Source organism: Vespa crabro, chromosome 17, assembly GCF_910589235.1.
Source record: "Vespa crabro chromosome 17, iyVesCrab1.2, whole genome shotgun sequence".
In the NCBI taxonomy this organism is placed as follows: domain Eukaryota; kingdom Metazoa; phylum Arthropoda; class Insecta; order Hymenoptera; family Vespidae; genus Vespa; species Vespa crabro.
The window spans coordinates 4735826-4748655 of record NC_060971.1 but is presented as its reverse complement, the minus strand read 5'-3'; positions in this window follow the sequence as shown (position 1 = coordinate 4748655).

Below are 12830 nucleotides of genomic sequence, written 5' to 3'. Positions count from 1 at the left end.
AATATAAAGTAACAAATGGAAAGGAAGAGGAAGAAGAAGAAAAAAATTTAAATACCAATTAGAAAAGAGAATAGATCAAAGAGAGAGAGAGAGAGAGAGAGAGAGAGAGAGAGAGAGAGAGAGAGAGAGAGAGAGAGAGAAAAGAAGGAAGAAAAAAAGCTATATATGAGAAAAAAATGTTTGGTAAACAAAAATTCTTATCGACTAACATCGATCTTCTTCTTCTGATGATGATGGTAATTATGATGATGATCGAATGAAAAGTAAGGAGGAGAAAAAATTAGGAGTGTTGTTAATAGTTCGAGGAAGATCATGCTAAAGCAACGAAAAGGAAAAAGAAAAAAGAAAGAGAGAAAAGAAAGAAAAGAAATAAAAAGAGAAAGAAAAGAAAATAAAAGGATAGAAAGAACCAAAAAAAAAAGGGAAAGAAAAGAGAAAGAGACTGAGAGATCACGTGATATAATTATTTTTTTACTCGCATATTATTATTATGTAAGTTGAATATTATTTCGCCGTTTCGTCGTGTAATATTTAATTTTCCTTTTCTCTAATTTTTTTCATTTTCCTTATATTTTGTTTCTTTCCTTTTATTCTTCCTTTCTTTTTTCTTTTTTTCTTTTTTTTTTTTTCTGTCAAGAACTAGAAATCGATTTAAAAAAACAGAGAGAGAGAGAGAGGGAGAGAGAGAAAGAGTAGTCGCTGTTTCGATCATATTTCTTTATTTTTTTCGTTTGTTTTTTCTTTTTTTCTTTCTTATTTTTTATTATAAATTTTTCATTATAAATTTTTCATTATTTTATGGCACTATTGTTCGCGCGCACACACACGCTCGGCCCCTTTTCCCGGGTCCCATGTACTTCTTTAATCGATTTTTCATTTCCTGCGTGTATATATATATATATATATATATATATATATATATATATATATATATATATATTAAAAGTAAATTCATTGAAAGTAACTACATAATCGTAAGAACGGATGGTTGGCTGATTTGACGAGTGTAAAAAAGGAAAGACAATCGTTTGCCGTTTGCGTTTAATGCATATTTTATAAATACGCGCGCGATTTGTATGTGTCCTGAGTGTTTAAAAATTAATGTGTGTGTGTATATATATATATGTGTGTGTGTATATATATATATGTGTGTGTGTATATATATATATATATATATATACATAGAAAGAGAAACAGAGAAAGAAAGAGGAAGAAAGAGAGAGAGAGAGAGAGAGAGAGAGAGAGAGAGAGAGAGAGAGAGAGAGAGAGAAAGAAAGATATGTGTATTATGTATACTCGTCGTTTATCTAAGCGAGCGATTAGGAGCACGAAGTGAAAGCACACACTTCTCTGTGATTCTTCGTTCTTTTTATTTTATTTTATTTTATTTTATTTCATTTTATTTTATTTTATTTTATTTTATTTTATTTCATTTCGTTTTATTTTATTTTATTTTATTTCATTTTATTTTATTTTATTATATTATATCATGTTATGTTATATTATATTATATTATATTATATTATATTATATTATATTATATTATATTATATTATATTATATTTTCTTCCTCATTTGTTTATTCTTTTTCTGTTTTTTCTTTTTCTTTTTTATTTTCTTCTTTTTTTTTTTTTTTTTTTTTTTTTTTTTTTGTAGTTCGAAAGAGAAAAACGGAAAATAAAATTAAGAAGACGAAAAGGATAGAAGAGAATTAAGTAAAAGCCTCCTCTTTGAGGGTGATAAATAGATTTGTTTTCTTTTCTTTTTTATTTCAATTTTTAGATTAACTCGTGGAATTCTTCGTTTTTTCCCACCTCTCCCTCTCTCATTTATCCTTTTCTTTTTTTTTTTTTTGTTTTTTTAAGATTAAAGTCCGTCATCTCAGAATTTTCAAGCTTTTTATAATTTCATATAAAAAAAATTCCATTCTATACATACATATATATATATATATTTTTTTTTTAATTAATTAATTAATTTATATCTTTGGATCAGAGAACAAATGAGAGAGAGAGAGAGAGAGAGAGAGAGAGAGAGAGAGAGAGAGAGCGAGAGAGAGAAAGGCAGAAAGAACAAAAGTATTGATTCATTATGAAAAAGAAATAAAAATTTTTAATTTTATTAATTTCATTCATCGTTGTAGTTCATTTATTAAAGAAAAAGAAAAAAAATTGTGTTCGTAAAAAAATGTTATATTTCTTTCTCTCTCTCTCTCTCTCTTTCTCTCTCTCTCTCTCTCTCCCTTTCTTTTTTTTCTCTCTCTGTTTTTAATTATCTTCAAAAAGGTTTAAATAAAAGTGACAGAGATATTTGGAGTGAGCAGAACGACAAAAAGTGGATTTATATGAGCGTGTTTAACGAGTTTAAGGCCTCGGGTGTTGCGAGCATCGTGCCGTTGCATAATTCATAAGGTCAAACGCGTTCGTCGGGCGTCATCGGGCTTCTGTTCCATGTCACCGATCTCCTCTCACACGATTTCACAAACTATTGAGAGAGAGAGAGAGAGAGAGAGAGAGAGAGAGAGAGAGAGAGAGGAAAAGATGGATGATAGGGACTCAGATATATTTTATATATATATATATATATATATATATATATATATATATGTATTATTAATAATGTTTAGTTAAATAATATACATAAACTAGACACAAGAATCGATAGATCAATTCAACGAATTTGGAAAATCAAATAAATAAATAGAAAGTCCAAATGACTATTTTTTTCATTGGAAAAGCAAAAAATAAAAAAGAGCTATGAAACGTATGTATATATATATATATATATATTTTTGTTTATTTATTTTTCATTCTGTAAAACAAAAAAGAAAGAAAAAAAAGAAAAAATCGATTTTTTTTATTTCAAATTGCAAATTCGTCGTTTTTTTTTTTCTTTATATTTTTCATAGATCAAATTTTTTATTAATTATTATCGTACTTCGTATAGGATACTCGCTGAAAGAAAAATTGAAAGAATGAGAGAGAGAGAGAGAGAGAGAGAGAGAGAGAGAGAGAGAGAGAAAAGAGAGAAAGATTTATACGCGTATAATAAAGAGATTTTATGTTTTTCTATGTACCTTGTACTTTGTGTGTCATAATATATTAAATTATAAAGAGAGAAGAAGCGAAGAGGCGGTGAAAAAGAAAAAGAATAATCGATGGCAGTTAAGAAAAAAAGAAAAAGAAAAAAAAAAGAAGAAGAAGAAGAAAAGTTAACAGGAAACGAGCACAGGAGTACATTACTGTCTATCGTTATATTTTATTGTCATAAAAATCTTGCGCATTACGTCAGACGAGATCTTTAATGTAATTAAAGTGATAATTAAATAGTAAGCACGACGTTTAATCATTTTTCAATAGAGTGAAATAATTTGATAAGGAAAATGAAAGAATGAAAGAAAGTATGATAGGGTGTGAGAGAGATAATGTATGAGAGAGAAAGAGAGAGTGAACAAAACCGAGCGAACGAAATAAATGACGTGATAAATGTAAATATATACACAAAATAGCTTTACTTACACGCATATATTAGTGTGATATCTAAATATATATACACACAGCGATTTTGTTTGTTAAGAGAAAAAGGGTGATGGGAAAGAAAGGAAATAAGAAAGAATGAAAATGGTGGAGATGATAAAAATAGAATAAATGGAAATCATGAAATAGAAAAATGGACGAAACGTTTATGCGACCGGTTATGTCGTTTTATGCAAAAAAAAAAGAAAAAAAAAAGAAAAAACCAAGCCCCTCTATTATTAATTCGAGACAAATTGGAAATAAAAAGAAAAAAAAAATATATATATATATGTATGTATATGTATATTTATATGTAAAACGGCACGAATAATTCGATAATATATGGATATATAAAATTAAGTATTAATAATATACATACGTGTACACAAAATAACACATCCGTCTATTACATCTTTGGAGTATTTCAATAAGATAAATTCGAGATCGATTATCGATCGCTCTCGTATCTTTCTCACATTATCGACATCACTTATATTATTACTATTACTATTACTATTACTATTACTATTACTATTACTATTACTACTACTACTACTATTATTATTATTACTATTACACTACCGTCTATGTCATGTAATTGTAGCTGAGTAAGATTATTTTTAGTCGTAAAGACATTAAAAATTGTACTTGCTCAAACTTTCTTTGGTCTTGTTAATAATAAGCGGCGACGAAGGAAGAAGAAGAAGAAGGAAAGACAAAAAAAAAAGAACAAAAAGAAAAAAGAGATGACAAGAAGAATCGCCTTATTTAAGAAAAAAAAAAAAAAAAAAGAAAAAAAAGAAAAAAAAGAAAAAAAAAGAAAAAGAAAAAAAAAAGGGAAGAAAAAATGAAAAGAAAAAATGGCGAATATTCTCCCACGAGTTCTCCCTAAAATAATAATAATAAGAGGAAGAAGAAAAAGAAGAGGAAGAAAAAAAAGAAGAAGAAAAAGTAAACAACAAAATTTATATACCAATCATTGACGACGCCGCGCGTATCGCGTGTGTTCCATTAATCCTCTCATACCGACCAATAATTAATGATGGAAGTAAATAATTAAATAAAAAAGGAAGGAAGGAAGGAAAGACGAAATAATGAAGAAGAAGAAGAAGAAGAGAAAAAAAGCGATACAAAAAAAAAAATAAGAGAAAAGGGAGGGAGGAAGTGGGTGGATGGTTGGATGGGTTGATTGCGTTTGGGTGGTGTTTAAAAATTTCGTGCCAAAATACATCGAGAGAAAAGTCTCGCTATATATTCTTACTACGTGAAAATAATAAAATAATTATTAATACACATGCATTACATACATTAATTAATTAATTAATACATTCATTGCGCGTGAATAACGAGAGAGAGACTGGAATAAAAAAGAATATCGTTTGCTCAACAGTACCGTCCCCCGAAATTTTCAAGATAAGAAAAAAATGGAGAAAATTGTTTTAGAAAAAAAAAATAAGAGAGAGAGAGAGAGAGAGAAAGTAAGAGTGAGAAAGAGAGTGAGAAAAAGTAAACGAATCCATATTTCATCGCATTGTTTCTTCTTTATTCACATTATACAAACTTTTCGAAGGTATGAGGGGCTTATTAAGTGTAATGAAAAAACTTATATACATATACGTATAAAATTATAGTGTGTGTGTGTATACATATATATATATATATGTATGTATGTATGTATGTATATATGTATATATATATATGTGTACATACATATATATCGTATGTGCGTGAAAGTAATTTTCACTTCGTCGTCGTCGTCATCGTCGTCGTCGTCGTCGTCGTGGAATGCCTCGGTGATGCCAGATTTTTCTTATTGTTAGTGATTTATTTTATACGAGCGAAATCAAATAATCTTAATACACGTTGAGTTCTTTTCAACTTTATCGGGATCGAAATAGAAAAAAAAAAAAAGAGAAATGAAAATGTTTGTAGAGAGAAATGAATAGAGAGAGAGAGAGAGAGAGAGTGAGTGATTGAGTGTGTGTGTGTGCGAGAGAGAGAAAGAAAAGACGATCTAAAAATAATGTTACATATATATATATATATACACACACATACACACAAATTGTACACCTTTGCGCATAAGTAAATACATACACACATTGGTATGTTTACGAAAGAATTCCTTCTTGGATGTTTACAGAATGTACGTACGAACACGATTGAAAAAAGAAATGAAAGAAAAGAAAAGAAAAGAAAAAATAAACAAAATAAACGATTATAAGAGAAAAGATAAATAATATTAAAAAAATAAATAAATATATATAGTAACTACGCGGAGAACAAAAAAAAGAGAAAAGATAGCATTTTCAATCTGGCATCACAAACGAGGCGAAGCAGAATGGCGGAAAGAAGGCAAAATAAATAAATAAATAAATAAATAAATAAATAAATAAATAAATAAGTAAATAAATAAATAAATAAGTAAATAAAAAGAGCACAGGGTTGTACCGGAATAAATAATATACTATATAGCGTTTTACTCGAAAACATGGCGACCATTTTCTGACGTGAAGATCGATCCTCATATACGAACGTTGATTTTTTTCCTCATGGAAAAGTGTCATTAAAATCTAAATTGACAAATAAAGTTTAAACAATAACAATAACAAAATAAAAAAAGAAATTCTAAATATTTTCTAACGCACACGTTCGCTAAGATCGCATAAAAAACATGCATTAACATGGACGGTGGAAAATGGTCGACCATTTTGTGGCACTAACTTTTCTTTCCTTATTGTCTATCTTTCTTCTTTTTGTAATTATTTTTTTTCTTTTCTTTTTCTTCCTTCTTTTTTTTTTTAACTCTGTGGTTCCTCATCTTCATTTTGAGAACTTATATAAACAATTATTTATCGGCGCGAAAAGAGTTCGAAGTTCGATCGTACACACGCGTATACGTAACACACACACACACACACAAGTAAACATAAAAAGAAAGAGACAGAAAAAAAATACATAGAAATCGAAATACCGTTCGCGCGTTATTACAAAACACTTATATGTGTGTGTCTGTGTGTATATATATATATATATATATATATATATATATATATATATATATATATATATATATACACACACACACATGTAAATAAATATAATTACAAAACCAACATAAATGTGCGTGTATATATACGTAATTAAGTTACGATGCACTTAGAAAGAAAGAAAAAAAAAAAAGAAAAAAAAAAGAAAAATGAAATAATGCGAAACACAAACACATACTTACATACATGAACACAATGAACAACGACGCACGCATATCGCACGAATGCGAATCGTATTGACTATACTACTACTATCACTACTACTACTATAATACTATAATACTATATTATTACTATTACTACTATTACTATTACTACTATTACTACTACTACTACACCTCTACTACTACCACCACTACTACTACTACTACTACTACTATTATTATTACTGTTAATTACTGATGATTTACTGGTACATAACTTACGATGGTTAATAATTAAAAGTTAACATTAATCGTTTGTATATTAAGATGATGGTAAACAGAAAAAATATAAGAAGGGCTCGTGCGTATTTTGCGTGTGTGCGAGATAGAGAAAGAGAGAGAGAGAGAGAGAGAGAGAGAAAGGGTAAGATAGAATGCATGTGAATATGCGTGAGAGAAAGAGAAAAAGCGATCGAGAGAGAGAGAGAGAGAGAAAGAGAGAGAAAGAAATATTTACTATTTTCAGCACGATATATACAAATATACAAATGATGATGATGATGATGATGATGATTATGATGATGATGGTGATGAGAATGATAATAAGGGTTGAGTATGATAATGATGATGATGATGATAATGATGGGCGCCGAGACCTGGTTAATTTCTTTTTTTATCTCTCTGACTTGCCCATGGATATATATATATATATATATATATATTTATATATATATATGTATATATATATATATATATGCCCACGTATAAGAATGTTATAAGGATATCTATAAAAATTGAAAATAAAATATCATGTAAACACCGAGAATATAATCCTATGTCGTTTATTAAACCTATCAAAACGATGTTTTCTTTTTTCTTTTCTTCTTTTTTTTTTTATTTTTTTTATCTTTTTATTTTTTTTATTTTTTTCTTCTTTTTCTTCTAGCGTAAGATCTTCAAACGCAATGAAATTTTTTGTTGAAATAAAAATTTCAAAAAGAAAAAAAAAAAGGAGAGAAAAAAGAATAAGCCCGTATATATAATTAAATTTTATAATTAAAAATGATGAAGGTCAAAATAAAAAATAAAAAAATAAAAAAGAAAAGGAAAAAAAATTTTAATTAAACGAATTGAAAAAATCGATGAACGAAGTCATAATTATTACTTTCTTCTTTTTTTACTATTTTTTTTCCTTTCTTTTCTTTTTTTTTTGTGAAAGCTACTCTTATATTGGAAAACTTGACGATAATAAAAGAAAATAAAAAAAAAAAAAAAAGAAAAGGAAGAAGAAATAAATAAAATTAAATAGAAAATAAAATAAAAAAAAAAGAAAGGAGGAATAAAAGGGTAGGGGGTGTCAATGACGGAAAACGCAACGCAACGCGTTTCGGATCGAAACGAAACGAAACGAAAAGAAACGCGCTTGCGCAAGCTCATGAAGGAAAAGCTGTCGCGTAGAAAATGTTGCGACAGCCGAACGAAGTGAATTCTTTTTTGGCCGTCGCGGTCAGTTGGTCCACGGAATGCGTTTGGGCGCGTTTCTTGCAGACGCAGACTGCGGAATCGAGCTCGTAAAATTTGCTTTTCACGCAAACTTATACACACGCAAACGCACATATATATATATATATATATATATATATATATATGTATATATATTTGCATATTAAACGAGCGAATATCGATTGAACGATATTAGATAAATGCATTAATTTTTATAAAAAAAAATAATCGAAGTTTCGCTCTTAAACTTCATATGTGTATATGTGCATATCTACATATGTGCATTTCTGCTTGTACATATATATATATATATGCACGTATGGATGGCACAGGAATGATTTCCTATGCTTACAAGAAAAACCAGTTCCTCTTCTCCATTTTTTTATTTATTTTTGTTTATTTATATTTTTATTTTTATCTTTTATTCTTATTATACAATCTTATCTTCGTTATGGTAATTTCAATCTAACCACATTTAAGACTATAATATTACGTTATATATATTATATATATATATATTAAATACATCATATATTTAATATTATAATGTATATATATATATGTAGATAGTGAACTCTTAATTTTGAAAGTGACTTATACATTACAAATGTAAATTTTTTTTCATTAAACTTAATATTTAAAATATTAAAAATAAAAAAAAAATTATATATGAATTAATTCATAGGGTAAACAATTTCGTTAAAAATTATAATGTACAAATACACACACACACACACATATATATATATATATATATACATATATCACTTTCAAAGTTAATGATCAGTATATATTATTAATGACGATATATCAATCATTTTTGTCTTCTCTTCTTATTATTCTTCTCAACTTGTTTTTCTAAAAGGGTCTCTTTATTGATGCCGACGTTTCTACAAAAGTGAAAGTATACATGCACATACGTATGTATGTATGTAAGTACTTGCGCCTCTCTCGTATGCCATCCATTTAGAAAGGGAAATAAACGGAAGAGACGGAAAAAGTTGGTTCACGGATTCGTACGTGCCAGCAACGTGCGAGTCCCATCAGTCAGGATCAAAGTTAATAGAGCTTACGTCGAATTAAAATAGTTGGCGAGAATGTTTTAAACGCGTCTTGCACAATTTTTCGTTTCTACACTTACGTAATATTCTACAGGAATATCTATCTATCTATCTATCTATCTATCTATCTATCTATCTATCTATCTATCTATACATCTATCTATCTATCTATGTATCTCTTTATCCATCTATGTATGTATGTACCTCAATCTCTCGTACTTCGCTTTCTATACTGGCAAGAAATTCTTCAATACTTGGAAAAAGTCTCTCGTAGAATTTCTAATATGATAGTAAAAAAATTTTGATTATCTTTCATATACGTAGATACTATGCAACTTTAAATATATATATATATATATATATATATATATATGTACATACATTAGTATGTACGTATAAACAAATTTTTAATCGATCAAAAGTAATAAGTTTATTTTTTTTTACGTGATGGAAATGGGGATAAAAAACGAGATAAACAATTTTAATCGATTAAAAGTAATGAGTTCGTGATATTAATGGGACGAAAATGGTGAAGGACAAAGATAGAAAAGAGAGAAACAATTTTGATCAATCAAAAATAATGCGTTTATGATATTACCGAAAGGACGGAGAAAAAAAAGGAACCGAAAGAAAAGAAAAAAAAATACACACACACATAGAAAAAGAGACAAAGGGAGATACATAGAGAAAGGGGGAATGTAAAAATAGAAAAAGAGAGAGAGAGAGAGATAATCCGCAAATAAGATCGCTGATAGAGTTACGACGCAAATGGAATGGAATCGAAGCCAAGGGTGTGGAGGACAAGGCGGATACAATGCCAATCCCATTGCAATTATTATTGCATCACTGTGTATGCAGAATCCGCGTAGAGCATATAAACATGTATTTATATATACATGCATATATATAAATATATATGTATGTATGTATTTAAATATATATGTATCAGTTCGAAAACACACGGTCTTTGAACTTCCTCGTGAATGGAAGTCGACCTTCCGTTCCTCGCTAGTTAATTTGACAAATAAATTCCCATGAATATTACAAATAACTTTTTTCTTTTTTTATCGTCATATTCAAATCGTCGGTTAAAGAAAAACACACACACACACACACATACACTCATAAAACAACAATAACAAGAAAAATCGAACGAAGAAAAATATATAATAAAAATATTCGCATTAAACAGTATTTGTTGTTCGAAATTCTTAGAACGGAATATCCTCGACGTCCTTTCAATGTCCTCTCGCGTCTATCGTATTCATTGTAAACATATTACAAACGATAAGTAAGGAGCATATATTATATGTATATATATATAAGAAAACACACTCTTAGAAAGAAAGAGACAGAGAGAGAGGGAGAGAGAGAAAGAAAGAAAACATAAACGAAACGTATAATTAAACGTAGCGAACCTTTCCTTGGCCCATTGTCAGTCCTTATCGTGCTTCGAAAATGTAAAGTCGTAGGATTCGTTCGGTTAAATCGTTGTGCAAAAGACATCGTGCGAGATCCGGGATTCCTGGAAATTACAACGAACTTCTTTAACTCCTTCTTCTTCTTCTTCTTCCTTTTCTTCTTCTTCTTCCTTCTTTTCCACCTCCACCATGATTGGTCATAAAGGTTTCTCGAGGTGAGACTCGTCCAGACAGGAATAGGTAGATATCACCAGATTATTAGAAGAAGCCAAGCGAAAGGATCTACGTTTCTTTCCTTCTTTTCTTTCTTTTTTTGTTCGTTCTTTCTTTATTTCTTTTCATCTTTCTTAATCTTAATCATAATCTTTATCTTTATCTTTATCTTTATCTTTATATTTACCTTTCTCCTTCCGAAGACTGGTTTAACAAGATGACCCATACCAAGCGGACCAACGTCCAACGGTGTTAAAAACCAATACAAATCTCAAGGAATCTTACTTAAATTCTTTCATCGAATTTTTTTCCTCCAAAGAAACATCACCAAGATTTCTTTAATCTACAAATTGAAATTTATATGTACATGTATTTACGTATGTATATTGTCTGTGTATGTGTGCGTGTATAGATACGTTTTCTTTTGTTAGAAATAATTGTTTTATACGACGTAGATCCAATGAAACATACTATAAATAAATATTAGCGAATACGTACAAGTGATATTGAAGAATCATAAATAATAATAATAATAATAATAATAATAATAATAATAATAATAATAATATAATAATAATACGTCCGAGGCGAAGAAAGCTGCTATATCTAATTTGTCTAGAAAACTATTACAATTATATATCCTGATTGCGATATAGATTCTTGATCTATTATATATTCTTTACGTCTTGCAAAAGATTATCGCACCGGCACCTATTACAATTTTAATTAATTAAAAAATTCCATTTCGAATTTTTTTTTTTTTTCGAGTTTCACGTATTTATAAAATATCACGAATATCCACTTTAGAAAATAATCTTTAGAAAAGAATCTTTATATGTAAGAGTCATTATTATTATTAGATGATTATTAATGGACGAAAAAAAAATAAGTGTTTAAGTAAACATCGATAAAAGTGAGAAATATCGATAATATTGAAAGGAAGTTGGAGGTGGCTAATAAGTATATATATGTGTGCATATTTATATATATATATACATATATAAAAGAGAGAGATAGAGAGAGAAAGAGACGCCTCGAGCCACGTAACAGCCTACATTTTATTTCGCTGCACTTTTACTCCGGTGCACACGGGGCGGCCTTGTTGCGGCCTGAATACCTCGTCGATCCGCGCCGTGTCCGCCGTGACCGCCGTCCTATCGCACTTCTCTCTCTCTCTCTCTCTCTCTCTCTCTCTCTCTCTCTCTCTCTCTCTCTCTCTTTTTCTTTCTCTTTTATATATTAGCAAGCAAACGGGGACCCTTTCTATCGACGAGACCGCCTTGCGATTTCAGTATTCGCCTTTAATGCCGACTATCAGCCTCTTCCGCGAGCATCTTGACTTTTACTTTCGTTTTATTTCATTTTTCTTTTTATTACTCCGACATATGGATACTTCATCGTTTCAAAAAATTTATATATGTATATATATATATATATATATGTATGTATACATAAAATAATATTCATGCTCCCTTTACAATATATATATATATATATTAATATACAATGAAAATATTCACCAGGGTTATCACGAACTTCAGTGATTTTATTGTTTCTTTGTATTTCTTTTTTTTTTTTCTTTTTTTCATTTTTTTTCTTCGAGAAAACCCACACACACTTTTCAGAAGGTGATAAGTCTTTTTATATTGTGTCAATCTATAATGAATTCAGATAAATTCTTTAAGCGAGGGGTGACAACACTCGCTTGAAAATGTTCGATGTTAACAGGGGATCAAATGGGGTGCGTCATTAATGCGCTTCAACAGGTCTTTTAATTCTTTTTACTTTTTTTCCTCTCCTTTTCTTTCTTTCTTCCTATCTTTTTTCTTTTTTTCTTTCAGTCTATAGTTTCATCGGACAAAATGCGTTTTCAGAGAAGTTTTAGATATTGCGGGTAAAAAGAATAAGCAAATAAAAAGAAGAG